Source organism: Myodes glareolus, chromosome 5 (genome assembly GCF_982192425.1).
Source record: "Myodes glareolus chromosome 5, mMyoGla1.1, whole genome shotgun sequence".
NCBI classification, from domain to species: Eukaryota; Metazoa; Chordata; class Mammalia; order Rodentia; family Cricetidae; genus Myodes; species Myodes glareolus.
In genome coordinates this window covers 23,862,169-23,888,105 of record NC_142030.1, presented here as the reverse complement: position 1 = coordinate 23,888,105, position 25,937 = coordinate 23,862,169, and the positions used below count along the sequence as shown (strand labels likewise).

The window sequence follows — 25,937 nt, the reverse complement described above, 5'->3', positions numbered from 1 at the left end:
CCCTGGCCATCTGGTCGGGTCAATGGCTTCAGAAAAACGCTGGTCCCATTCCCGAGCGTCTCTGAGTGTGCTGGGGTCTTGTCGGGAGCAGTGCCTGGCTGTGGTCTCACGCAGGACAGTGCATGGGCAATTCTCGCCTGCCACGCGGGAGGCCCGGGTTCGATTCCCGGCCCATGCAGAGTCCAGTCCATTTTGGTCCTAATGCACGCACTGCCCCAATCCCCAATGCCCAGGGTGCACCAGCTGGGCTCCAGTAACCCAGTGACCCAGCGCCTGCCCACCAGCCTAGTCCTGTCTCCTCAACTCAGACGCCATAATCATCACTCTGCTCCAGCTATGCTACCTTAGGACTCCCAGATCTTAGAGCACCTGACATACTGACCCTCCCATGTTCGCATTTCCCAGCGCTTCTACCTTTCGAAATGTAACTTGACCCTGCGTCACCTCCTCCCCCCACAAGCACACCTCCAGCCTCCCACTCCACAGTGCCGTCCACGCGAAAACCTCCCTAGCCCCGGAACCTGTTCTGCCTCCTTTGCCAAGGTACAGTCCTACAGGGGACCAGGTGCCTTCTTTCCCCTAACCCTTCGCCAACAGCAACTCTTGGAGAGCCCAGAGAGCTTCAGAGCTCCCGGGCGACGGCGGCCGGCAGGTGGCCCCTCACTCTCTGTATCTCTCACACCCACACACAAATAACCACACCCACAAGAAACACACACACACACACACACACACACACACACACACACACACACACACACACACACAGGGAAACCGCCGCGCAGGCCAGAGAGGCACAAACATGCGCAGCTCCGTCGAAGGTCCTCCTGTGCCAAGATGGCTCTTCCTCGCAGGTCCCGCCCTGACCCCCGACCTTCTGAGACCCAGGCTCCTGCTGGCTGCTCATTGGCAAGTCGTCTGTCAAGGGAGCTTCCCTATCCGGGCCCGATTGACCAGCAAGGCTCAAAGCCTGCTCCAGCGAGCTCAGGGTGTCCACAGACTCTGTGTTGCCCACCTTCTCCAGCCTCCCAAGCGTTGGACCGTGTGTCACTTTCTGCGGTTCTCTCTGTGCTCAACCGCGGTGGGTACCACGAAGGACAACGTTCACTCATCTGTCACCGGACTCAACCACTGCCCACCGGCAGAGAAAGGGCCTGTCTCACCACAGGAGACGGATGGCCCTCTGCCACCTGTCAGTCCTTGACCAGCCTGAACAAAGGCGAGCGGGAGTGGTCGTGACCACCGCAGCTTCTTTTCTTTTTTCTAAAGAGAACCCAGGAACAGAACCAAGAGGTTCTTCAGTTGACTCTGGTGGGCAGTCCCAGCTCAAACAAGGTAGCCGACCAAGAGCAAGAGAGATCCAATGATGGTGCTTGGAGATCGGGTTTTTACCTTGGCCGCTGCCGCTGCCGCTCCCGGTGGTGGTGGTGGTGGTGGTGAGGTATGGAGGCCTTGCGATGAGGGGGAGTTGGACATGGATAGGAGCAGAGGCAGCCTGATCTCCGCGACCAGGTCCTGGGACCATCTGCTGTGGTTCCTGCACGTTTATTTCTGAGTAGGGACCAGGATCACATCATATTCGGATCAAATGTGTGACTTAGAGAAACCTTGAGGTGAGACGGTTTTATTTCTTCCTAGGAGTCCTTAATGCCACACTGGTGGAAGTGGGGAGAGGTGGGACGTGGGGCTGGAGTTCATGGGCATAGGGGACAAGGGTTTGAGGTTTGGGTTTTGGGGCTTGTAAGCAGGGTGCGGTGAGAGAACTAGAGGCAGGAGTTGGAGCAGAGGACTAGCATGCGGGCTGCTTACTGGCTCTCTTATCCATACTGACAGACACACATACACACCGGCGCATACACACACACACACACACACACACACACACACTGTAGACTGGAAAGAATCACTGCATTTGTTTGAAGTCGGCGCTCAGTTGTGAAGAGCAGGGGAAAGGTCCAAGGGATCGTGTGATGCAGGTGTGGCAGGTGGGGCGAGCTAGATGGTTTCTTGGAGACCTAAGAGCAGGCGATAGAGTGAGGTGGAGACTCAGTGGGCTCCATGAGTTTGACGGAAGCTTGCGCGGGAGCGCTGCGTGGTGTGTGTGTGTGTGTGTGTGTGTGTCGTCGGTGTGATAGTGGCGGTGTGTAGGCTGGGTGTGTCGGGCCGCAGCAGGGCTTAACTGGACGGGCGCTGAGGAGTGGGTGTGTGCAGGAAAAGACGGTGGGCGTGAGTGGGAAGGTGGTGAGTGTGGTGAGTGTGCGGTGAGTGTGGTGAGTGTGAGGGTGGTGAGTGTGCGGGCAGGGAGTGTCAGTGAGGCTGTAGGCCTTTGGGTTGCGAGGGAGGGTGTATGAGTGGAGAGGAGCAGCAGGGTTTCGCGGCGACGCTGTTGGGCAAAAGGTAAGAAAGGTGATGTGGGGTGGGTATTTGTCCCGCCCTTGCATGGCAGGACAGGTGTCAGGAAGAGGGAGAGGTGGAGAGGTGTCGGGAGGCAAATTTGTAGAAAGGAAGAAAAGAAGCTTCCCTGACCGGGAATCGAACCCGGGCCGCGGCGGTGAGAGCGCCGAATCCTAACCACTAGACCACCAGGGAGCGACGGCCGTACACCGACGGTACTGGCCTCTCCCGGGCAGCCAGAATCTCAGCCAGTCTGCCAAGCTGACTGCCAGTCGCTGGCCCCAGCCGCCTGTCCGGCAATACGCGGCTGGCATTCTGCGCCCATGCGATCCATCGGCGCCTGCCCGTACCCCTCCGCTAAGTCGCTTCTCCAGCAAGCCGGGCGCCACTTCCCGGTAGACGCCTGGCCCTGTTCCTGGCATTCTCCTCCAGCTCGCCACCCTCTCAAAAGGTCTAGAGCCTCCTGCCATTGTGTGTGCTCGACAGGGCCACCGATGGCACTGTACCTTGGCAAAAAAGCAGGCACTGTGCGTTGGCCGGGAATCGAACCCGGGTCAACTGCTTGGAAGGCAGCTATGCTCACCACTATACCACCAACGCCACACTATCACGGCGACACATACACACACACACACACACACACACACACACACACACACACACACACACACACACACACACACACAGACACACAGACACACAGACACACACACACACACACACACACACACACACACACACACACGACGACGCCGAGGACGGCCACCAGCCAGCGGCCGGCGAAGATGTCGCGGTTGCCTACCTGGTCCTCCCCACGACGGCCCCAATTTCAAAGTCAAAGGCGAAGCCGACACCGACGAAGACAGCGACACCAACACCCACGTCAACCGCCACCGGGCCTCCGGCGCCGAGCACGCGTTGTTCTACACCGTCCTATGCCACCCGCGCTTCTCGCACGCACACGCCTGTGCTGCGCGGCACTCTCAAGACGGCCACAGGAACCAGAGAGCGAGCGGTCGAGATGACACCGAGCGGGCACGTCACCACCCAGAGCCGCCTGGCCCAGCGGTGGCTCAGGCACCGAGGATCGCACGCCGCCGGCTCTCACACCGGCCCCGCATCCTCGTAGGGGTGTGGGGGGGGGGCGGGGGGGAAGCGTTCCCAGGCGTCGGAGCCCTGGGCCAGGCGCCAGTCCAGGGACCCGACGGCCGGGAGGCGTGTGGGACGGCCTGGCAGTGGGCGACCCGAGCACGGCTCTTGGGCCAGAGGACCACTTTCCTGGCATTGGGGCGAGGGTCCAAGCAAGGATGGCCAGCGGGCCCAGGGCCGCCCGTCTGGCTAAAAAAAGATGGCATGTCTCCCCGTCGGGGAATCGAACCCCGGTCTCCCGCGTGACAGGCGGGGATACTCACCACTATACTAACGAGGACGACGACGGCGTCCCTGTCACCAAGACGACCGGACATCTCCGACGCGCTTCGCAGACAGACCTGCCACCCTCCCTCCGAAGCACCGCCGACTCTCCCCGACGCGGTCAGAATCCCCCTCCCACCAGAACACGGACCCGCAGCCCTGTGCGACCACCGCGTCCCAGCCCTCTGGTCCCGCCCTTGGCCTCGGGAGACGCTGATTCCGGTCTGGGTGGTCCCGCGTGGGCTGGTGTGGTACGGGGAGCCAGACCGGGTCGGGACCGGAACAGGGAGCGACTTTGGCGCCTAGCAGCATCTCGACGTGGACGCGATGGACGCCGCTCCACGCCCGCAGTTTGAGCACCCAGACACGCACGAGCCCGGGTGCCCAGACGCGACGGGTCCGCCACGCGCCCACACCCGCTGTCAGGATGGCCGAGCGGTCTAAGGCGCTGCGTTCAGGTCGCAGTCTCCCCTGGAGGCGTGGGTTCGAATCCCACTCCTGACACTTCAGCTTTTTGCCACCCGCTCCCACCCCACAACACCCCTGCGTGACTACTTCCACCGCCGCTCCGACGCTGCCGACTCTCGCCTCACGCCCGCAACCTTCCTTCACACGCCTGGGCCCGGAGGAGCGCCCTACTCTCGAAACCCGACAGTTACCAGAGGGCGGCGGCTGCGGCGCGTGCTGGACGCCTTGCTAAAGCCACCTCATGAAAGGGGAGAGGTTCGAGTCCGTGAGGGGGCCGGACCTGAGCACCCCGCCATCCCGATGCCAACGGAGGACCTCGTCCACCCAGACCCGACACCCGCACTTCTTGGCCCGGCCCTCGCGCTCACCACCTCTTTCCTGCTCGTTTCTGCTCCTCCAGCTCCCGTGGGAGACGCCCCCCGCGCCCATCCTCTCTGGCTGTGCTCGTCCAGGCTTCTTCTGTGCGCAGCTGCCGGTAGCCAGCGCATACCTGCCGACCCTTGGTGCACGCACAGCCAACCTGGTGCCCGCCCACCCGCAAGCTCACTGGCTCGCTAGCTCCTCGGCTGGCACGCAGGGAGAGGCAGGGTTGGCGTGGGACCTAGGCGTTCGGAGAGGGGAGAGGGGAGAGGGGAGAGGGGAGAGGGGAGAGGGGAGAGGGGAGAGGGGAGAGGGGAGAGGGGAGCTAGTTGGTCCCGGAGCACACGCTGGGACAGCAGTCCAGGGACAGCTTAGACCGTGGCATGGGTGGTTCAGTGGTAGAATTCTCGCCTGCCACGCGGGAGGCCCGGGTTCGATTCCCGGCCCATGCAGAGTCCAGTCCCTTTTGGTTCTCATGCTCGCATGCACAGGCACACACTGCCCCATTCCCCATTGCCCAGTGGGCACCGTACATCTCCTGCCCAGTGCCAACTGCCTACCAGTAACCCACCATCCAGTTGTTCCTCCATCTTTCTTTCTTATAACTCAACCCCCGTCTCACTCACAGCCCACACCTCCAGCCTCCTACTCCACAATGCCATCCACGCACAGCCTCGCTCTCCCACAATGGACACTTGGTGAACCTCTCTTGCCCGGGACCACAAACACCTCCCTAGCCCCAGACCCTGTTCTGCCTCCTTTGCCAAGGGACAGTCCTGCAGGGTGCCTTCTTTCCCCTAATCCTTCGCCAAGAGCAACTCTTGGAGAGTCAAGAGAGCTCTTCCTCTTCCCAGCCAGAAGGATCTTGCTGACAAGAAACCAGGGAGCACAGAGGCGAACGTGGATCCTTGCCTTTGGCATGCGACGACCCCGTTCGGGCACCTGCTAGCGTAGGCTTGCCTGGTGTCTTTTTTCCCCACGGCCGTCTCATGGGAGTCACACAACTGGCCCGGCAGCTTGCTGGACAGAGCCTTCCCTGATCCAGCTCGACACGGGTGTCTCTGTATTGGGAAGGCTTCAGGGCAGGACAGGTGTGACGACGGGTGGGAAAAAGGCGTGTCAGTGCTCCCCCAGGGTGGGCTGACACTAAGCCTTCCATCGAGGCGGAGCATAACCCAGTGGTCAGCACTCCAGGACCCGTCTCCGTGCCCCGGACTTGCTGACAGGGTCACGACCGAGGTGACCCATCCGGCAACGGACCCAAAACGTAGGTGGGCCTCTATAGGTTCTGCTCCAATTTCCCGACTCACACCGGCACCTGCACCGCTTGCCCGCGCACACAGGGAGCCACAGAAACAGCGGCCTTAAAACAGCCAGGCTTGGCCTCAGCTCTCCCAAGCCGCTCTGGGGACTTTGGAGGGAATCGGGCCTGAGGTCGCGCACTGTCTGCCCTGTGAAGTTGCGGAAGCTTAGTAACCACACCAGGTGCTTTAGGCTTCCACCCCGTCTGTTATCAGCACGGAATCAACACCACCCCACAGAGCACCCCGCCCACGGCTGGACATACGTTCTTCCCGATCCCACAGCAACACTGCCAGCATAAGGGATCGCTTAGAGACCACGGAGTTTTGCAAGATACGCATGCATGCACACATACATACATGCATGCATACGTATATACAGGCCTAGGCTCACAAACTAACACAGAGAAGGACAGAAATACAGACAGACAGACAGACAGATAGCTAGATAGACAGACATATTCACACACACACATACACACACACACACACACACACACACACACACACACACACACACACACTGTAGACTGGAAAGAATCACTGCATTTGTTTGAAGTCAGCGCTCAGTTGTGAAGAACAGGGAAAAGGTCCCAGGGAGAGTGTGATGCAGGCAGGGCAGGTGGGACGAGGTAGACGGTTTCTTGGAGACCTAAGAGCAGGCGACAGAGTGAGGTGGAGACTCAGTGGGCTTCATGAGTGGGTCGGAAGCTTGTGTGGGAGCGCTGCGTGGCGGGTGTGTGTGTGTTGCCCAAAATGTCAAAAGGGGGCTCATTGGACTAATGACTGTCACTCTAAGACCGACTGTCAAAAAAAAAATCTCATCCCACATGTCGAAAAACAGGAGGAGGGGCCTGCCACGGGTCCCCCAAAACACAAATGTACGGGGCCATGAACGAACCATCTGTTCCCATCAGATTCATTCCTCAAAAAAACACCTCACTGTCTACCACCTTGTTCGAGGCACCTCAAAAAAATACAAGGCTAGACCTCTGTACCTACGCCCGGAAAAAACTGACCCCACAAATGGATAAGCAGGCCTTGGGGACTGGAGTATTCAGACCTATTCCAGAGGGTTCAATAGGGATAGTTTTGGACAAAAATAGTTCTACACTTAAAGAAATGAAAATTCTACAAAAAATTATAAACTATGATTATACTAAAAAAATAAAATTATTATTAAAGCTGATATGGGAGTCCTTGTCATCCCTCAAGGAGCGAAAATAGCTCAACTAGTGCTTTTACCCATGTTTCACTCTACTAATCCATTCTTTAAACAAGAACGAGGGGACAAGGGGTTTGGCTCCACAGGATTCCCTGGAGCTTTTTGGGTCTCTAGTTTAGAGAACCGCCTCACGCTTACATTAACAACCAATGAAAAAAGATTCCAAGGCCTTCCAGATACAGGGGCTGATTCTTCTATGATTACTAAAAATCACTGGCCTGCAGCCTGGCCTCTACGGCCAGCCTCCACGACATTACAGGGGGTAGGAATGGCCAGTTCTCCAGAGTGCATTACTCAATATTTAGATTGGGAGGATAAAAAAAACCATAAGGACGTTTTTAAACCATTTTTCCTAAAACACCTTCCTCTTAATTTATGGGAAAGAGATATTTTCTTTAAAAAAAAATATAATGGTGGTGAAAGACCTGGATAAATCCAGATCCCCATAGCAGGAAAATAGCTTGTGTGGGAGCGGTGCATGGCAGGTGTTTGTGTGTTGTCTGTGTGATAGTAGCAGTATGCAGGCTGGGTGTGTCGGGCCACAGCAGGGCTTAGCTGGACAGAAGCTGAGGAGTTGGTGTGTGCAGGATAAGATGGTGGGCATGAGTGGGAAGCTAGGAAAAGTTGGTGAGTGTATGGGTAGGGAGCGCAGGTGAGGCTGTATGTTGTTGGTTTACTGTAACATCTGATTCTGTGTTATCCCGTTGGTACAGTTTGCGCGCCACTGTACCGTTTGCAAATCGGGCAAGGGCCTGGAGATTGAAAGAACACCCAAGAGACCTGGGTCATTGGGAAGGAGATCAGCAGAAAGCCATTTATTCAACTTTGAGGAAATCCTTATATACCTAGCTGCTGCACAAGGATTCCCCCCCCCCAGGCAGGTGCGAAATTACCATACCAAAGATGAAACAAGGCCCTACATGTAATCACCAGACGGGACAGAGGGAGCACAGGAACAAACAGAATGTTTTAGATGGCTGACCAAAAACTGTCCTCAATATGCGCCCCAGGAGCAGGGGCAGACCTGGGCCCTACAGGTCCCCCTTTTATATAAATTATATGACTAGGTCTGTCTTTGGTGGCATTGGACGTCAGGCAATATCCCTTATCTGTCTTGGGAAAGCATCCAGGTTAAAACAAATTTTTTTTCTTAGGTTGGGGCATCCCCCTAAAAACATTTTTCTTTTTTGGCTCATTAGTCATCTATCACCAAGTTTAGCCAGATTTATGTTGAAAGATTTTTGGGGGCAATAGCTAAGAGGACTTGCCATGGGGCAACATTGACCTGAGCTTGCCTTTGGCTCTGGCACCATGAAACCATGAAGATGATGCTCCAGCATATATAAGTATTTTTTTAAGGAGACTGTGCCTGCTCAATTCTTAATAAGTCTGTCCAAATTGGAGCCCTTTAAGTAAGGTCTCAGCACTGGTGGAAGGAACCCTGGTATAGTTAACTAGAAAAATATCAATAGCCAATTTATAATTTTTGCATTTTAGGGTCCGTGAATAACAGAAATAAGCCTTTATTGTAACCTAGCAGAGGTTATAAAGCATAACCAATTCATTTGTAAATTTAGTTCAATTTGAATGGCCAAGGCATTTGTAACCTGTCCTGAGAGGGTATCCACTGTGCTAGCAGAAGCAACTGACTGACTAATGGAAAATCCAGCAGCTCTAGTCGCTTTGGCAGCCACAGCAATGGCTGCCAATATCATGGGATGGGTCGATAGGTAAAGGAACAATTCTTGGCATTCGGACCACCATAGTCAGCTCCTAAGGATCCCAGCAACTCTTCAGTTGACAAGCCAGAGTCTATTTGATCTCTTGACTCTGTCCTGTCTTTAGGTTTCTGGACAGGAAAATCCACAGCATGCATCAGATGCTCAGGTATCCAAATTGGATTGTCTGCATCCTACAGGAAAACACAAACACCTCCTCTTCCCCACACCAGTACAGGATCTGGACCATACCGGGTGCCATCTGCTAGATTCTTCCATTTGACATTAGGCATTTTGGAAGATTCTGGCCACCAGTGCCAGTCAGCAGCGGTATGAGATTGAGCATCAATAGTCAAAAAATTTAAAATGTATAAAATAAAAGAGAAATGGTCTCTGGGGGTGGAATCATATTCCCTCTTTTTTGTTTTATGGAAATAGGCTTTGTACTCACTTTATTACAGCTTGTCCTCGAGGATTATAAGGTATTTTTGTTTTATGAGAAATAGAGAATTCAGAACTAAATTTAGTAAAGCCAGTGCTGCTGTTGGCTGGCCTATTATCAATTTTTATACTTTTTGGAACTCCCGTATAGGCAAAAGCCTGGAGACAGTGACTTTTAACATCCCATAATTTTTTTTGTATGAGTTGAGGCAAAAATAAGATGAGAATATGTATCCATGGTTACCGCGCCAGTGCGAGCTGGAACCAAGAATCTCAGTGGAGGGTGTCCAGGTTGAATGAATGCACAGAGCATGATGTTGAGGTGGAACAGCTTTTTTTTTTTTTTTTTTTTTTTTTTTTTGGTTCTGCTGGGGCTAGCTTTTATACCATGGCACCAAATGAGGAGGGGGCTGTGAAGGGACTGTAACCTGACCTCAGCAGGGATCAAGGAATGGTCACAATGCACTCAAAATTCCTTTTCCAACTCCAGGAGCAGAGGGAATTTATTATGTTTCCTTTGCAGATAAGAACCTCAAATGGGGACAGGGATATATAACTCGGGGCTGCAGTTCCCACAATTCCCCCTACTTTATTTTATAATGAGGGATCCTGTCTTAGGTCCTGCGAGGGAAGTACCTTCCCTTACCTGTCATAGGGCCCCCAATGCCCTGTCTTAGGTTGGGGGTCTCATCACAGGTTGCCCGTCCTTGGAGACCCTCATTTTTTCAGCATCTGCAGCCATATCTCATGACTTCCAGGAGAGTCATGGGCCAGACTAAGTAACACCTGACGGTGGACAAGCTCAGTCATGGTGAAGGTGTTTAGGAGTCGTTTTAAGAGGAGCAGGCCTACTGCCATCCCTACTAGTCCCAAGATCCCCAGGGACAAGGCACCTCCCCATCGCTGTGCCCAACCCCCAATCTGGGGCATGGTATTCCACCATCCCTCAGCAGATACAGGTTTAACACGAGTTTCATTAATTGCAATAATTTGATGTACCAAAGAGTGGGTAAAGTTTACAAAGTAATCATTCCAAGGACCCCCTAAGGTAAGCATTAAGGTGTTGCACCTCGAAGGACATATTTTTCACTTCCATAAGGGTCACACAGGCAGAATGATAAAAATGAGAACAAGAGGCTTGTTACACCATCCCCAACACATTAATCTGTTCCTGTAATAAGGCTGTTTGCTGATTTAAATTTAACATCCCCAAATGAATATGTAAGTTAATGGTATTTTGTGTTTCTAAGGCCTGGGTAACACGGGCAGCAAGAGTGTTAACAGTCTCTGCAGTAGCTGCACTCTGGGACACGGTGATTCCCGCAATGGTGGCGGCTGTGGCTGCAATAGCTACCATGACTGCGGCGGTGATCCCAAAATCTCTTCTTTCTCGATACAAGATAAGCTCTCGTTCATCATGTGGGTCTTCTACCACCAGGGGAACCAGGGCAGGAATTCTCACCATCAGCACGGACTCATCTGTCGGGGACCAGCAGTTGCTCAAAAAGCAGGAGCTGGAAGAACAATTAAGGACACCATCCTCCCCGACCGACCCATTAAAGAAGACAAACATAAAGGGAGGCAGAACACAAGCTAGGCTGACAATAGAGAAATTCATTCCTGCTGCATAATTAATCTGGAGGGATGTTTCAAAGATGTCTGATGTGTTCCATCTGGCTGTAGCATTGAAGGCCAAGCCCCTTGGAAGGACTAAAGGCCTAATATCTGTACATGCTCAAGGACCGCAGAGAAACATGCCCGCGAACGTAGGTAAAACTCCTGCCATATTTGTATTTCTATAGGAATAATCAAAGGCCCCTCTCAAGGAGTTTTTAAAGGTAGGTCAGTGACCAAACCACCATAAATATTTATCTCCCTCCAATTTCCATGGTTCCTTAGGAGCACAATTTCCACAAGGCAATGGTAAGTACAATCTGAAGGATTGTAGTATCTTCCAACATAAGGGAGCTGGTCTTGGAGGGGTTGGAAGTCTAGAAACAGTTCTTTTAAAATTTATTGGGTAAAAGATATCTCTCAATCCAAAACAGGGATGCCCAGAAGAATTAGAAGAAAAGTCTCCCAGAGAATAATTACTAAGGACCACGCATGGTCCAGAAAGAGAGACACTAGGCATCGCTGAAATATTGTTAATCCTCCAGAAGCAGAAGGCATGGGATATATCAAACGATAAATTACCCAATGAAGATCTTTCTAATGCTGTATTTGCTGCAGGAACCCCCAAGGTATAATTGGTGCAATAAAAGGATGGAAAAACAAAGCTTATTTTACTTACTGGCATCAGTATGGGTGGATTCCTCACCAGTGCCCATCTCAGGCCTCCCTCGATGTTCTTCACTTGAATCCATATTATCAGGGCCAGTAGGGCCTGGCTCCACTGGCCAAACATTCTGCTCTGCCACCCAGATGGGTTTTTTGGTTCCTGGAGGGAAGACACAAATGACTCCCCTCACCCTTGCCAACATGGGTGTGGGTGATTGTCATTGTCCCGTGATACTATCCTTCCATTTAACCCAACCCAGAGATTGGGAAGGTTTTTGCCAATGTCTTTCCATTGCTGATAGACCTTGTTTATCTACTGTTAAAAAATTTTAAATGTATAAAATTGTAGATAATTGGGTATTTGGGGAGTACAAATACAAGTACTCCCCCTTCTTTATTTTATAAAAAAAAGAAACTGTTTAAGGGTAGCATGCGTGCGCTCCACTATGGCCTGTCCTGTGGGATTATGTGGAATTCCAAAAGTGTGTGTAATTTGTTGTTCTTGGCAAAATTTTGCAAACCGTTGGCTGGTATAAGCCAGTCCGTTGTCTGTTTTTAGAAAGTCTGGGATGCCCATATAGGCAAAAGTCTGTAGACAATGGGCAATAACGTCCTCAATCTTTACCCCTGAATGTAGGGAGGCATAAATTACCTTGGAATAAGTGTCTACAGAGACATGTAAAAATTTAAGTCTACCAGCTTGAGACAAATGGGTAACACCCATCTGCCAAAGTTGGTTAGGATGGAGGCCTCAAGGATTAACACCTTCGTTGGGGGCATTATGAAATGGAGCACAAGCTGGACATTGGGACGTGATTTGAGTAACCGTGGCTAGAGCACAGCCAGAGTGAAACTTTAGAGAAGAAGCATTTAAATGATACTTTTCATGAAGATGATGGGCTCGTTGTTCCTCAGAAATGAACAATGCCATTGGGCGCGTGAGGGAATCAGCAAGCTTATTTCCCTCTGCCAAGGGCCCTGGCAGATCAGTATGGGCCTGAATGTGGCCAACAGAGGCAGAAAACACTCTTTGGCATATTAAACTTTGCAGCTGAACCAAAAGGTGAAAAACCTGAGAGGTAGGTAATATGTATGGCGAGGTTTCCAATGGCCCAACAATCCTTGCCACATATATACTATCAGTATACAAATTGAAGGGTTGATCCTTGAAAAGAGAAAAGGCCATAAGGCAGGCCGTAAGTTCTGCAGCTTGGGCAGAAATTGGACCTAAGGGCTGCTTTTCTTTAATTGAATCAGAGACCACCACTGAATAGCTCTTGGAAGAACCGTCAGTGAACACTGAGCACACTCCCTTAAGGGGGGAAGTTTTAATAATTCTTGGAAAGATAACAGGATGATTCTTAAAAAATGAAATTAAACGGGAATCAGGATAATGGTTATCCAAAATGGCTCCAGTGGTTGCGATGAACAAGGTCCATCCATCTTGAACCCTCTGTAGACTTGTTATTTCCTCTTTTTGATAAGGGATTAGAAATTTATTTGGGATCCTGCCAAAAACTTGTAAACTAAAATCATATGCCTTCCATAGAAGCTGTAGCACCATTTCATAATATGGGGTCACTACCTTCTTAGGAGAAGTGGGTAAATGTAGCCAATAAATGGGTCCCCCTTGCCAAAAAATGCCAGTAGGTGAAAATTGTGAAGAAAAGACCATGAAATAAAAAGGGCGGGCATAATCGAGGTAGCGGAGATGTGCTCGCTCAAGAGCATTAAGCAAGGCATATAGGGCTTCTTTTGATGCTGGAATCATGATCCTGGGGGAGGCAGGGGAAGGGTCCCCAGGCAGCATGTCATAAAGGGGCTTAAGAACTCCTGTAGGAATGGAAAGGGAGGAACGGATCCACTGAATGTCTCCCAGTAATTTCTGCCAGTCATGGAGGGTCCGCAAATGGGAGCAATCCAGCTGCAGCCTCTGAGGCTGAAGCCCGACTGATTGGATTTGAAAGCCCAGATAAGAATAGGGGGGCTGCATCTGCACCTTCTCTGGGGTCAAAATGAACCCATGTCCCTCCAGAAGGGCCTGTAACTCTGCAAACATTAGTAAACTTTCTTCTTTTGTTGGTGCTGCCAGAAGTATAACATCCATATAATGGGCAATATGGAAGGGGGAAAACTTACGTCTAAGTGGATCCAAACAAGCTGCAACATACATCTGACAAATTGAAGGACTGGCAGCCATGCCCTGGGGGAGGATGACCCACTGATAGCACAGGGAAGGCTCTTGAAAATTAATGGAGGGAAGGCTAAAAGCAAAGCAAGGGCTATCCTGAATATGCAGGGGTATAGAGAAAAAACAATCCTTAAGGTCTATAACGACCAAGTGCCATTTTTGTGGAATTGCCACCGGGGAGGGCAAGCCCTGTTGAAGGGGTCCCATAGGTTGCATAGTGGCATTAATAGCACGCAGGTCCTGTAACAGTTGCCACTTGCCAGAGGACTTTTTTATAACAAAAATGGGAGTATTCCACGGAGAGGTAGAGGGGATGAGATGTCCAGCCTCCAATTGTTCTTCAACTAACTCATGGGCCGCCTGAAGCTTCTCTCTAGACAAAGGCCACTGTTCTATCCACACTGGAGTGTTATCAAGTCATTTAATTGGTATGGGCATTGGCGGCGCAACAGTGACCCTCATTAAAAATGCCCCAAGCCTCTTCTATCCTTGGGGGCACGGGTATCAGTTGGGAGGTTCGCTACTGTGCACGTTAAGCGTTTTGTTTTGACTTTCCTAGGCCTTTGCCCTGAGTCCATCCCATCTTTTGCATTATTCTGGTGGCTTTCTGGGCTGATGAGGAGCCCTGCATGGTGAGAATGACCCCCATGTCTTCCAAAATGTCCCAACCCCACAAATTAACTGGGAGTCCTGGGAGGACATATGGTTGGAAATAGCCTGTCTGTCCCTCTGGATCCTGCCATTTTAGAATTTTTGTACTCTTTTGGGGGATCGCCTGGCCAATTCCTTGAAGGGTGGCGGTCCCCACCTGCTTAGGCCATGCTTTAGGCCAATGTTTTTCAGCCAGAACAGAGACATCCACCCCGTATCCAAAATTCCTATAAAGGGTCTATCCTCCACCTTTAAGGTGAGTTGAGGGCGTTTATTCAAGGTGACTACCCAAAACGCAGATGCCCCAGGTTCCCCTAAGCATTGCCTTTCCCGTTTCTCCTTTAACACCAAAGTGTCATACGGGACCACTGGTATGAGGATTAATTGGGTGATTCGGTCCCCAGCTAGCACTACTGCCACTCTCCTCTCCACAGAGGCCATAATCCTAATTTCCCCTTCCGAGTCAGGATTCACCAGTCCAGGATGTATACGGATGCCCCTAAGGAGTGCATTAGCGTGTCCCAACGGTAGGCCCATAGTACCTGGAGGTGGGGGTCCCCTCACCCCTGTAGACAGGGCCTGTATTCCCATTTCAGGTGTCAAAACTGTTCAACTGGCAGGACTGAGGTCCAGTCCTGCACTCCCGGGGGTTCCCTGGATGAGATCTGAGATGTGAAGGTGTTGTTCTGGGGGACAAAACGAATCCTGCCACTCTCTGGAAGGGAGGTCATAGCCCCATACGCACTGGCTTTGGGGCCCTGAGGCTATGCCCTCTTCCTGTTTCCCTGATTGATAGGAGGAGGAAGAGGCTGTCCCTCCACATCTGTCTTAGAGTGACAATCATTGGCCCAATGGTATCCTCGCTTGCAGCTGGGGCATAGTCCTGGGTGGCGAAGATTGCTATTTAAATTTTGGGGCACTCTTTGCGAAAATGTCCAATTTGGTCACAACCAAAGCAAGTCCTTGGTCCCTTGGTGGCACCATTATTGTTCCCCACCTCTTTGTGGCCTTAGTGCAGCGGCCAAGACCTGCCCCTGAATAAAATTCCTATAGATGTCTCGACATATCCGGATATAGTCATTAAGACTCTTCTTCTGGTGGGGACAGAGGGCTTCCTTACAGAACCTGTTGGCATTCTCATAGGCTATTTGTTTCACCATTGGCATAGAATTTCCTGCTGATCCAAAAAGTCGCTCTGCTACTTGTCTGAGTTGATCTACAAAATCTGAAATGGTTCGGAAGGTCCCTGAAGGATTTTAGGCAGGTGATCTCCTCCGTCAGTTAGAGGGAGGGCCCTCCAGGCCCCGATGGCTGCAGTTGCCACCAGGGCATATACTGCCAGATCGTATTGAATTTGTTGCTGGATGGTCCCCAAAGCACCTGTCCCTGCCAGCATGTCAACGTTTCTTTGGAGTTGCCCATGCAGCGCATTCTGAGCGGCAGTCTGGGTACATCTATCCTGAAACTCTCCTCTCCATATAAGAAAGTCTCCCCCACTGAGCGCAACACGGCAGAGCTGCTGCCAATCACTTGGGTGAGATTAAGAGCCAGAAAAGACTTCATAAGAGATAATGTAAATGGCGCTTGGGTGCTGTAAAGGCTGGCAGTTTCCTTTAATTGTTTTAAGTCCTTAAAGGCCAGAGGTTCATGATGACAAAAAACCTGCCCTGGATTGTTGGGATCTGGAATTTCCATAACAGGGGCAATCACTGAGTAACACTTAATGCCTCCGCGGGGAGCCTCCCCCCCCCCCCAGCCTGACCAAAGGGGAGGGGCCAGAGAGGTCCTGATTGCATCAGAAAGAGGATAGGGAGGGGTCTTGTCCTGCTCTCCAGAGGTCCCCTTTGTCTTTTCTTTTAAACGGGTCCTGCGTAATTCCCGTAATTCCCGCTGCAGTGCTGCGATTTCTCGCTCTAAAGTTTCTTCTTCAGAGCCTGTTGGTTCCCCCAAGGTCTCTTCAAAATCAGACAAAGAGGGATAGAGGCATGTTTGTGCCGAAGAATTTTGCTTGGGACGAGCCCCTAAGTTCTGAGAGGAAACTCCGTCCTGGGACTCATTTCCCTCCCCCTGTCTGGAGGTTTTTGCTTTTTAGTCTTCCTCTCCTCTACCTTAGCAGGCTGAGAGAGTGGTTCCACCTCCATGCCGGAGGCAATATCAGAACAAAGAGAAGCCTTAGTCTCACTGTCTTGAATCTCAGATAACACCTCTTTTGTTGCTTCCAAAGCCTGCTTAACCCGGACTTTCTCTGTAAGCAAAGAATCCCTGATCAGTCTCCAAAGGGAGAACGTGGCGATTGGCAGGACTTCAGGCCCTTCCTTTCTCAAAATTTTTTGAAAATTCCCGCGAATCTGTTCCCATTCAGAAATATTGAGGGCTCCACTGGTGACGAACCAGGGACTCCACGTTTCTATAGTTTTAAGAAAATCTTCTAAAGCCTTAGTTTTTACAGCTGTTCCCTGCTCTTTCAACAATCTCTTTAACTGAAACTTTAACTCTGATTTACCCAGGATATTCCCCATTTCTTAATTATCTCTTAATCCCCAATTCGTCCTGGCCGGCTACAGGACGACCCGGTCCACTGTACCTCACTTTCCGATCTCGGGGGGGGGGGGGCCTCCAAATACCGTGCCAGCACGGACTGGAACCAAGAATCTTGGTGGAGGGTGTCCAGGTTGAATAAATGCACAGAGCACAAGGTTGAGGTGGAACAGGTTTTTTTTTAATTTTTTTTTATTTTTTTATTTTTTGGCCGGGGCTAGCTTTTATACCATGGCACCAAATGAGGAGGGGGCTGTGAAGGGACTGTAACCTGACCTCAGCAGGGATCAAGGAATGGTCACCATGCACTCAAAATTCCTTTCCCAACTCCAGGAGTGGAGGGAATTTATTATGCTTTCTTTGCAGATAAGAACCTCAAATGGGAGCAGGGATATATAACTTGGGGCTGCAGTTGGTTACGTGAACATATTGCATGTGCCCAAAAGAAAGAGCATGGGTAATATCCATTTTATGGGAATGCTTTTTGGCTGTTTTGTAATGGCTCCTAAGAAAAAAATGTTTAACCCTGCATGTTGTTTAAGTAATTGTTGTATTATTTTTTTGTCCACTAAAATCTGCATATCTCTTTGCAGATTTTTGTCCAAACCCGAACCAGGGACAAAGCCTTGGTTTGATAGCCTGTGCTGTATAGGTTTAGTGGTCAGAACTGTTTTCATAGCTTGTAAATAGAGATTTTTCCAGGCTGCCCCACCAAATAAAAAATACCTTTCATTGTACAAAAATTTGTCACAGTCATTATACAATACATACGTCCAAAACTTCTGTTTTTACAAACCCAAGGAGTTCTTGTAAGTTCCAGGGAGCCAAATTAAAGAACCCACCTTAAACAGGTCAGATACATCTCCCTCAATTCCCTGGTCCTAAAAATTTTTTCTTAATTTAACTTTGTCCTCTGTTCTGCTAATACCCTAACCAGGTACAAGGGACACCAGACATCTCCATGCCACAGACACCTGTCGGGAGCAGAGACCAACTATGCCAGGATGTGACCAGCACCCAGCCTTCTCTCGGATCCCCCCTCAAAGACGACACCCACAAATCAGCCGGAAGCAGTCTTGAGAATTTGCCACCCCAATTCCTTCAAACTGTAATGTCTAATCTCCTGCTTTTTATTATAAAAAGGATCCGGGAATGTTATTCTTTTGGTCTGGTCCCTTTAAGGAGCAAGCCACGCCCACTCCCAGCCACCTCTCCTTCGCCATCTTAAGTCTTTTTCTGCTCCCTCTCTTGGCGTGTGCACATGTGTTTTCCCCCTTTCTCTCTTTTTTCTATTTCTGCCTTTCTTTCTCTCCCTCTTCTTTAAGTAATAAATGTTTACCTTTATGTTTAGCCTTATGTCTATTTACTGTGTCCTGTAAGTCTTTTATCCACCACCTGGCCTGACTCTCCCGGCCGCATGGTTGGTAACAGCCTGTCCAGGACAGGCCAGCTCTGCCACTCACCGCAGGGAACCTCTACCGCTCTGGTGGCAGCCTCTGCCTGGCTCACAGACCGCTCGGGGGGCATGCCACTGAAAGACCCCCGATATTGGAAGCCTCTCATTCAAGCCTCGGGGTAACGCACCCCCCCCCCAGTAACTCACGAGAGACCGCCCTTGCTGCAATCACACGAGGTTTAACGACAAGGCAACAAGACTGGAACCAGTGCACTGGGGCCGAGACTCATAACCCAAGCAGGGGAAGAGTTCAACCTCAAGTGACCGGGAGAAGAAGTTTTTATAGGAAGAAACCACACAGCCCAGTAATCCAAAAAGGGGGAAGGGAGGGTGTCACAGAAAATTCTGAAAATTCCAGTGATGATTAAAGGGGGCAACTCCCTGCCTCTCAAGATCATTTTCAAGGTCATAATCAGCTAGTTCCTTTTCTAAAAATAAGAATGATAATTACTAGGGGGTGATAATTACTAGGGGGAATCTCCCTGTTTCTCAAGATTACAATCTACCGTTATCTTCAGCTAGTTCCTGAAATCCTGAAACTGGCTAATCCTAGATTTCTGATTCTTCTCTTCCTGCTAGATTTTTGGCTCTATTTTCCTGCTATGGGGATCTGGATTTATCCAGGTCTTTCACCACCATTATATTTTTTTTTAAAGAAAATATCTCTTTCCCATAAATTAAGAGGAAGGTGTTTTAGGAAAAATGGTTTAAAAACGTCCTTATGGTTTTTTTTATCCTCCCAATCTAAATATTGAGTAATGCACTCTGGAGAACTGGCCATTCCTACCCCCTGTAATGTCGTGGAGGCTGGCCGTAGAGGCCAGGCTGCAGGCCAGTGATTTTTAGTAATCATAGAAGAATCAGCCCCTGTATCTGGAAGGCCTTGGAATCTTTTTTCATTGGTTGTTAATGTAAGCGTGAGGCGGTTCTCTAAACTAGAGACCCAAAAAGCTCCAGGGAATCCTGTGGAGCCAAACCCCTTGTCCCCTCGTTCTTGTTTAAAGAATGGATTAGTAGAGTGAAACATGGGTAAAAGCACTAGTTGAGCTATTTTCGCTCCTTGAGGGATGACAAGGACTCCCATATCAGCTTTAATAATAATTTTATTTTTTTAGTATAATCATAGTTTATAATTTTTTGTAGAATTTTCATTTCTTTAAGTGTAGAACTATTTTTGTCCAAAACTATCCCTATTGAACCCTCTGGAATAGGTCTGAATACTCCAGTCCCCAAGGCCTGCTTATCCATTTGTGGGGTCAGTTTTTTCCGGGCGTAGGTACAGAGGTCTAGCCTTGTATTTTTTTGAGGTGCCTCGAACAAGGTGGTAGACAGTGAGGTGTTTTTTTGAGGAATGAATCTGATGGGAACAGATGGTTCGTTCATGGCCCCGTACATTTGTGTTTTGGGGGACCCGTGGCAGGCCCCTCCTCCTGTTTTTCGACATGTGGGATGAGATTTTTTTTTTGACAGTCGGTCTTAGAGTGACAGTCATTAGTCCAATGAGCCCCCTTTTGACATTTTGGGCAACACACACACACCCGCCACGCAGCGCTCCCACACAAGCTTCCGACCCACTCATGAAGCCCACTGAGTCTCCACCTCACTCTGTCGCCTGCTCTTAGGTCTCCAAGAAACCGTCTACCTCGTCCCACCTGCCCTGCCTGCATCACACTCTCCCTGGGACCTTTTCCCTGTTCTTCACAACTGAGCGCTGACTTCAAACAAATGCAGTGATTCTTTCCAGTCTACAGTGTGTGTGTGTGTGTGTGTGTGTGTGTGTGTGTGTATGTGTGTGTGTGAATATGTCTGTCTATCTAGCTATCTGTCTGTCTGTCTGTCTGTATTTCTGTCCTTCTCTGTGTTAGTTTGTGAGCCTAGGCCTGTATATACGTATGCATGCATGTATGTATGTGTGCATGCATGCGTATCTTGCAAAACTCCGTGGTCTCTAAGCGATCCCTTATGCTGGCAGTGTTGCTGTGGGATCGGGAAGAACGTATGTCCAGCCGTGGGCGGGGTGCTCTGTGGGGTGGTGTTGATTCCGTGCTGATAACAGACGGGGTGGAAGCCTAAAGCACCTGGTGTGGTTACTAAGCTTCCGCAACTTCACAGGGCAGACAGTGCGCGACCTCAGGCCCGATTCCCTCCAAAGTCCCCAGAGCGGCTTGGGAGAGCTGAGGCCAAGCCTGGCTGTTTTAAGGCCGCTGTTTCTGTGGCTCCCTGTGTGCGCGGGCAAGCGGTGCAGGTGCCGGTGTGAGTCGGGAAATTGGAGCAGAACCTATAGAGGCCCACCTACGTTTTGGGTCCGTTGCCGGATGGGTCACCTCGGTCGTGACCCTGTCAGCAAGTCCGGGGCACGGAGACGGGTCCTGGAGTGCTGACCACTGGGTTATGCTCCGCCTCGATGGAAGGCTTAGTGTCAGCCCACCCTGGGGGAGCACTGACACGCCTTTTTCCCACCCGTCGTCACACCTGTCCTGCCCTGAAGCCTTCCCAATACAGAGACACCCGTGTCGAGCTGGATCAGGGAAGGCTCTGTCCAGCAAGCTGCCGGGCCAGTTGTGTGACTCCCATGAGACGGCCGTGGGGAAAAAAGACACCAGGCAAGCCTACGCTAGCAGGTGCCCGAACGGGGTCGTCGCATGCCAAAGGCAAGGATCCACGTTCGCCTCTGTGCTCCCTGGTTTCTTGTCAGCAAGATCCTTCTGGCTGGGAAGAGGAAGAGCTCTCTTGACTCTCCAAGAGTTGCTCTTGGCGAAGGATTAGGGGAAAGAAGGCACCCTGCAGGACTGTCCCTTGGCAAAGGAGGCAGAACAGGGTCTGGGGCTAGGGAGGTGTTTGTGGTCCCGGGCAAGAGAGGTTCACCAAGTGTCCATTGTGGGAGAGCGAGGCTGTGCGTGGATGGCATTGTGGAGTAGGAGGCTGGAGGTGTGGGCTGTGAGTGAGACGGGGGTTGAGTTATAAGAAAGAAAGATGGAGGAACAACTGGATGGTGGGTTACTGGTAGGCAGTTGGCACTGGGCAGGAGATGTACGGTGCCCACTGGGCAATGGGGAATGGGGCAGTGTGTGCCTGTGCATGCGAGCATGAGAACCAAAAGGGACTGGACTCTGCATGGGCCGGGAATCGAACCCGGGCCTCCCGCGTGGCAGGCGAGAATTCTACCACTGAACCACCCATGCCACGGTCTAAGCTGTCCCTGGACTGCTGTCCCAGCGTGTGCTCCGGGACCAACTAGCTCCCCTCTCCCCTCTCCCCTCTCCCCTCTCCCCTCTCCCCTCTCCCCTCTCCCCTCTCCCCTCTCCCCTCTCCCCTCTCCCCTCTCCGAACGCCTAGGTCCCACGCCAACCCTGCCTCTCCCTGCGTGCCAGCCGAGGAGCTAGCGAGCCAGTGAGCTTGCGGGTGGGCGGGCACCAGGTTGGCTGTGCGTGCACCAAGGGTCGGCAGGTATGCGCTGGCTACCGGCAGCTGCGCACAGAAGAAGCCTGGACGAGCACAGCCAGAGAGGATGGGCGCGGGGGGCGTCTCCCACGGGAGCTGGAGGAGCAGAAACGAGCAGGAAAGAGGTGGTGAGCGCGAGGGCCGGGCCAAGAAGTGCGGGTGTCGGGTCTGGGTGGACGAGGTCCTCCGTTGGCATCGGGATGGCGGGGTGCTCAGGTCCGGCCCCCTCACGGACTCGAACCTCTCCCCTTTCATGAGGTGGCTTTAGCAAGGCGTCCAGCACGCGCCGCAGCCGCCGCCCTCTGGTAACTGTCGGGTTTCGAGAGTAGGGCGCTCCTCCGGGCCCAGGCGTGTGAAGGAAGGTTGCGGGCGTGAGGCGAGAGTCGGCAGCGTCGGAGCGGCGGTGGAAGTAGTCACGCAGGGGTGTTGTGGGGTGGGAGCGGGTGGCAAAAAGCTGAAGTGTCAGGAGTGGGATTCGAACCCACGCCTCCAGGGGAGACTGCGACCTGAACGCAGCGCCTTAGACCGCTCGGCCATCCTGACAGCGGGTGTGGGCGCGTGGCGGACCCGTCGCGTCTGGGCACCCGGGCTCGTGCGTGTCTGGGTGCTCAAACTGCGGGCGTGGAGCGGCGTCCATCGCGTCCACGTCGAGATGCTGCTAGGCGCCAAAGTCGCTCCCTGTTCCGGTCCCGACCCGGTCTGGCTCCCCGTACCACACCAGCCCACGCGGGACCACCCAGACCGGAATCAGCGTCTCCCGAGGCCAAGGGCGGGACCAGAGGGCTGGGACGCGGTGGTCGCACAGGGCTGCGGGTCCGTGTTCTGGTGGGAGGGGGATTCTGACCGCGTCGGGGAGAGTCGGCGGTGCTTCGGAGGGAGGGTGGCAGGTCTGTCTGCGAAGCGCGTCGGAGATGTCCGGTCGTCTTGGTGACAGGGACGCCGTCGTCGTCCTCGTTAGTATAGTGGTGAGTATCCCCGCCTGTCACGCGGGAGACCGGGGTTCGATTCCCCGACGGGGAGACATGCCATCTTTTTTTAGCCAGACGGGCGGCCCTGGGCCCGCTGGCCATCCTTGCTTGGACCCTCGCCCCAATGCCAGGAAAGTGGTCCTCTGGCCCAAGAGCCGTGCTCGGGTCGCCCACTGCCAGGCCGTCCCACACGCCTCCCGGCCGTCGGGTCCCTGGACTGGCGCCTGGCCCAGGGCTCCGACGCCTGGGAACGCTTCCCCCCGCCCCCCCCCCCCACACCCCTACGAGGATGCGGGGCCGGTGTGAGAGCCGGCGGCGTGCGATCCTCGGTGCCTGAGCCACCGCTGGGCCAGGCGGCTCTGGGTGGTGACGTGCCCGCTCGGTGTCATCTCGACCGCTCGCTCTCTGGTTCCTGTGGCCGTCTTGAGAGTGCCGCGCAGCACAGGCGTGTGCGTGCGAGAAGCGCGGGTGGCATAGGACGGTGTAGAACAACGCGTGCTCGGCGCCGGAGGCCCGGTGGCGGTTGACGTGGGTGTTGGTGTCGCTGTCTTCGTCGGTGTCGGCTTCGCCTTTGACTTTGAAATTGGGGCCGTCGTGGGGAGGACCAGGTAGGCAACCGCGACATCTTCGCCGGCCGCTGGCTGGTGGCCGTCCTCGGCGTCGTCGTGTGTGTGTGTGTGTGTGTGTGTGTGTGTGTGTGTGTGTCTGTGTGTCTGTGTGTGTGTGTGTGTGTGTGTGTGTGTGTGTATGTGTCGCCGTGATAGTGTGGCGTTGGTGGTATAGTGGTGAGCATAGCTGCCTTCCAAGCAGTTGGCCCGGGTTCGATTCCCGGCCAACGCACAGTGCCTGCTTTTTTGCCAAGGTACAGTGCCATCGGTGGCCCTGTCGAGCACACACAATGGCAGGAGGCTCTAGACCTTTTGAGAGGGTGGCGAGCTGGAGGAGAATGCCAGGAACAGGGCCAGGCGTCTACCGGGAAGTGGCGCCCGGCTTGCTGGAGAAGCGACTTAGCGGAGGGGTACGGGCAGGCGCCGATGGATCGCATGGGCGCAGAATGCCAGCCGCGTATTGCCGGACAGGCGGCTGGGGCCAGCGACTGGCAGTCAGCTTGGCAGACTGGCTGAGATTCTGGCTGCCCGGGAGAGGCCAGTACCGTCGGTGTACGGCCGTCGCTCCCTGGTGGTCTAGTGGTTAGGATTCGGCGCTCTCACCGCCGCGGCCCGGGTTCGATTCCCGGTCAGGGAAGCTTCTTTTCTTCCTTTCTACAAATTTGCCTCCCGACACCTCTCCACCTCTCCCTCTTCCTGACACCTGTCCTGCCATGCAAGGGCGGGACAAATACCCACCCCACATCACCTTTCTTACCTTTTGCCCAACAGCGTCGCCGCGAAACCCTGCTGCTCCTCTCCACTCATACACCCTCCCTCGCAACCCAAAGGCCTACAGCCTCACTGACACTCCCTGCCCGCACACTCACCACCCTCACACTCACCACACTCACCGCACACTCACCACACTCACCACCTTCCCACTCACGCCCACCGTCTTTTCCTGCACACACCCACTCCTCAGCGCCCGTCCAGTTAAGCCCTGCTGCGGCCCGACACACCCAGCCTACACACCGCCACTATCACACCGACGACACACACACACACACACACACACCACGCAGCGCTCCCGCGCAAGCTTCCGTCAAACTCATGGAGCCCACTGAGTCTCCACCTCACTCTATCGCCTGCTCTTAGGTCTCCAAGAAACCATCTAGCTCGCCCCACCTGCCACACCTGCATCACACGATCCCTTGGACCTTTCCCCTGCTCTTCACAACTGAGCGCCGACTTCAAACAAATGCAGTGATTCTTTCCAGTCTACAGTGTGTGTGTGTGTGTGTGTGTGTGTGTGTGTATGCGCCGGTGTGTATGTGTGTCTGTCAGTATGGATAAGAGAGCCAGTAAGCAGCCCGCATGCTAGTCCTCTGCTCCAACTCCTGCCTCTAGTTCTCTCACCGCACCCTGCTTACAAGCCCCAAAACCCAAACCTCAAACCCTTGTCCCCTATGCCCATGAACTCCAGCCCCACGTCCCACCTCTCCCCACTTCCACCAGTGTGGCATTAAGGACTCCTAGGAAGAAATAAAACCGTCTCACCTCAAGGTTTCTCTAAGTCACACATTTGATCCGAATATGATGTGATCCTGGTCCCTACTCAGAAATAAACGTGCAGGAACCACAGCAGATGGTCCCAGGACCTGGTCGCGGAGATCAGGCTGCCTCTGCTCCTATCCATGTCCAACTCCCCCTCATCGCAAGGCCTCCATACCTCACCACCACCACCACCACCACCGGGAGCGGCAGCGGCAGCGGCCAAGGTAAAAACCCGATCTCCAAGCACCATCATTGGATCTCTCTTGCTCTTGGTCGGCTACCTTGTTTGAGCTGGGACTGCCCACCAGAGTCAACTGAAGAACCTCTTGGTTCTGTTCCTGGGTTCTCTTTAGAAAAAAGAAAAGAAGCTGCGGTGGTCACGACCACTCCCGCTCGCCTTTGTTCAGGCTGGTCAAGGACTGACAGGTGGCAGAGGGCCATCCGTCTCCTGTGGTGAGACAGGCCCTTTCTCTGCCGGTGGGCAGTGGTTGAGTCCGGTGACAGATGAGTGAACGTTGTCCTTCGTGGTACCCACCGCGGTTGAGCACAGAGAGAACCGCAGAAAGTGACACACGGTCCAACGCTTGGGAGGCTGGAGAAGGTGGGCAACACAGAGTCTGTGGACACCCTGAGCTCGCTGGAGCAGGCTTTGAGCCTTGCTGGTCAATCGGGCCCGGATAGGGAAGCTCCCTTGACAGACGACTTGCCAATGAGCAGCCAGCAGGAGCCTGGGTCTCAGAAGGTCGGGGGTCAGGGCGGGACCTGCGAGGAAGAGCCATCTTGGCACAGGAGGACCTTCGACGGAGCTGCGCATGTTTGTGCCTCTCTGGCCTGCGCGGCGGTTTCCCTGTGTGTGTGTGTGTGTGTGTGTGTGTGTGTGTGTGTGTGTGTGTGTTTCTTGTGGGTGTGGTTATTTGTGTGTGGGTGTGAGAGATACAGAGAGTGAGG

General features: G+C 52.8%; 1 long non-coding RNA gene and 10 other non-coding genes across 11 annotated transcripts in view; 6 read left to right on the top strand and 5 right to left on the bottom strand.

The window, feature by feature from the left end:
* Positions 1-18,330, top strand: part of LOC146894847 (uncharacterized) — a 41,717-nt gene extending 23,387 nt beyond the window's left edge. Inside the window, exon 2 of the long non-coding RNA XR_015001118.2 lies at positions 17,918-18,330. This is a non-coding gene — a long non-coding RNA (uncharacterized LOC146894847). The remainder of the gene's footprint in view (positions 1-17,917) is intronic.
* On the bottom strand, positions 2,518-2,589 carry Trnae-cuc (transfer RNA glutamic acid (anticodon CUC)). Its single transcript has one exon. It is a non-coding gene; the product is annotated as a tRNA-Glu (tRNA).
* On the bottom strand, positions 2,923-2,994 carry Trnag-ucc (transfer RNA glycine (anticodon UCC)). Its single transcript has one exon. It is a non-coding gene; the product is annotated as a tRNA-Gly (tRNA).
* On the bottom strand, positions 3,752-3,823 carry Trnad-guc (transfer RNA aspartic acid (anticodon GUC)). Its single transcript has one exon. It is a non-coding gene; the product is annotated as a tRNA-Asp (tRNA).
* Trnal-cag (transfer RNA leucine (anticodon CAG)) lies at positions 4,229-4,311 on the top strand. The gene has a single exon. It is a non-coding gene; the product is annotated as a tRNA-Leu (tRNA).
* Trnag-gcc (transfer RNA glycine (anticodon GCC)) lies at positions 5,017-5,087 on the top strand. Its single transcript has one exon. It is a non-coding gene; the product is annotated as a tRNA-Gly (tRNA).
* Positions 18,331-21,547: 3,217 nt separating the features above from the next.
* On the bottom strand, positions 21,548-21,618 carry Trnag-gcc (transfer RNA glycine (anticodon GCC)). Its single transcript has one exon. It is a non-coding gene; the product is annotated as a tRNA-Gly (tRNA).
* Positions 21,619-22,337: 719 nt separating this feature from the next.
* On the bottom strand, positions 22,338-22,420 carry Trnal-cag (transfer RNA leucine (anticodon CAG)). Its single transcript has one exon. It is a non-coding gene; the product is annotated as a tRNA-Leu (tRNA).
* A 405-nt stretch (positions 22,421-22,825) lies between these two features.
* Trnad-guc (transfer RNA aspartic acid (anticodon GUC)) lies at positions 22,826-22,897 on the top strand. Its single transcript has one exon. It is a non-coding gene; the product is annotated as a tRNA-Asp (tRNA).
* A 716-nt stretch (positions 22,898-23,613) lies between these two features.
* Trnag-ucc (transfer RNA glycine (anticodon UCC)) lies at positions 23,614-23,685 on the top strand. Its single transcript has one exon. It is a non-coding gene; the product is annotated as a tRNA-Gly (tRNA).
* A 333-nt stretch (positions 23,686-24,018) lies between these two features.
* On the top strand, positions 24,019-24,090 carry Trnae-cuc (transfer RNA glutamic acid (anticodon CUC)). Its single transcript has one exon. It is a non-coding gene; the product is annotated as a tRNA-Glu (tRNA).
* The last annotated feature ends 1,847 nt before the right edge of the window (positions 24,091-25,937 follow it).